Genomic DNA, 2,097 nt, shown 5'->3' on the forward strand with positions numbered 1-2,097 from the left:
AGTCATATTATCTCATAGTCAGATTATGTCATTGTACATTTGCGTAGAGTTAAACTCTGCTCAACTTTGTTGCACCGCCAACGGTCCCTGTTGCTCATGTTGCCTCAAATCACCAACTCTCACTGAAAATGAATGACTTCCGGTTGCTTTGTTCCTACAAATCGCTGTCAGTGTGAACTATTACTCTTTTTCCCCTCCCTTTTTTCTGTAACTTTGTTTTTATTTATTTTTTTATTTTTTTTATTATTATTGTACTTTTTTTATTTATTACTTCCTTATTAATCCCTATTTTATTTTGTATTTGAGAATATAAGAATTAAAATGTAAAATAAATAAAATTAAATTAAAAATAAATTAAATTAAAATTAAAATAATTAAAATTAAAATTAAATTAAATTAAATTCTTTACAAGGTTAACTTCCCGCAATAAATTTTAGTTTAAAGATATTTTCAAAATAGCCAGAAGTTGATTACTCTTCTAGAATACCATAGGAACCACCTAGGATTCCCTAGCAACTGCATAACTAGTACACTAAAAACACTCACTAAGAACACCTTAGCAACCACATGACAATGGCCTGACGCTCTCTCTCAGTGTGGGGCCTGTGGCAGAGGAAAGCAGACACCACACACAGAGGCTGATGGGTTTACATTATCACCGCAACACAACAACAACACAACACCGAGAAATGAACAGACAGTGATGGTTTCTAGAGAAGCGTGGCAGAACTGGTCAGGTGAGCGTGTAAGTGAAATGAGAGTTGGCAGCACAGGCAGAGAGAAAGAAGGTCTTACAACATAATCTCATTTTCCAAGCTCCCCTCTCACACGCAGGCCTGACTTCATTCAGGGCAAAGGTGCACAGCCCTGTCCACTCTAATCCTGTTACGGGAACGTGACAGACTGCGCCGTCCACTAGTAAACGCTGGATTTACAAGCATGACCTCAATTTCTGTATGACCTCTGACAGATCGATCCGTACTAACTGAGAGCAAAAGCGCACATGAGCCATCACAACTTTACTGGCTATGAAGTTGGTGTGAACGAGCCCTTAGAATACAACTACAATACCTACAGTAAGCACAGAATTACAACTGGTGTAGCTACACTACTGTTCAAAAGTTTAAGGTCGGTTTGTTTTTTTAAAGAAGTTTCTTAGGCTCAGCATTGATATGCATTTATTTGTTCACAAACACAGTAAGAACAGTAATATTGTGAAATATTATTTCAATTGAAAATAACTGTTTTGTACTGTAATATGTTTTAAAATGTAATTTATTCCTGTGATCAAAGCTGAATTTTCAGCATCATTACTCCAGTCTTCAGTGTCACATGGTCCTCCAGAAATCATTCTAATATGCTGATTTGCTGCTCGAGAAACATTTCTGATTATTATCAGTGTTGGAAACAGTTGTTTAATATTTTAGGGGTTTTTTTAGGATTGTTTGATAATTATATATTTCACAAGAACATTATTTATTTGAAATAGAAATGTAAAATGTAATGGAATAAATATCTAAATTAATACATTTTAATGGTTGAAATTGCTTTGATTTCACTGGCTGAATACTTGCTTGATGCTTTGAGTAGCTTTAGCTAATAATAAATCATATATAAATATATATTATTATAAAAAAACAAAATATAAAAACAATAAATACATAAGTAAATACATTTCTTTCTTTGTGTTTGCAGTATGCAAAACTCCATCACTCAACAGGGAGACCAGACAAATATCACTAGAAACGTAAGCTGCTAATTTTATTTTGCTTTAGCATGGTACTCTTTAATTATGACTAAATTCAGGATCAAAATTAGTGCAAGAAAGCATCTCTTGATTTTTTTGGATGACGCTAGCTAGACATGATTAGATGCCAAAACAAAACAGCGAATTGGATGCGACCACTGACATGCATGTTTCTGAGTCTGCAGTGCAGAGATGCATGTTCTTCAGCGGTGTGTGATGCATATTCAACATCACCACAGTGAAGAAACATCACATCTCTCTCTCTCACCATATCCTGCCATGGAGATGATAAAACTCTGTCCTCTGTATCTCTGAGTTATCCAGCCCTCTGGGCACAGAGTAAAACACAC

At 35.1% G+C, this 2,097-nt stretch overlaps 1 protein-coding gene across 1 annotated transcript in view; it reads right to left on the minus strand.

Moving 5' to 3' along the window:
* myo3b (myosin IIIB) overlaps positions 1-2,097 on the minus strand; it is a 117,235-nt gene that overhangs the window by 113,951 nt on the left and 1,187 nt on the right. The window lies entirely within an intron of this gene.

This window comes from Sinocyclocheilus anshuiensis, unplaced genomic scaffold (genome assembly GCF_001515605.1).
Source record: "Sinocyclocheilus anshuiensis isolate Anshui unplaced genomic scaffold, SAMN03320099.WGS_v1.1 scaffold284, whole genome shotgun sequence".
In the NCBI taxonomy this organism is placed as follows: Eukaryota; Metazoa; Chordata; class Actinopteri; order Cypriniformes; family Cyprinidae; genus Sinocyclocheilus; species Sinocyclocheilus anshuiensis.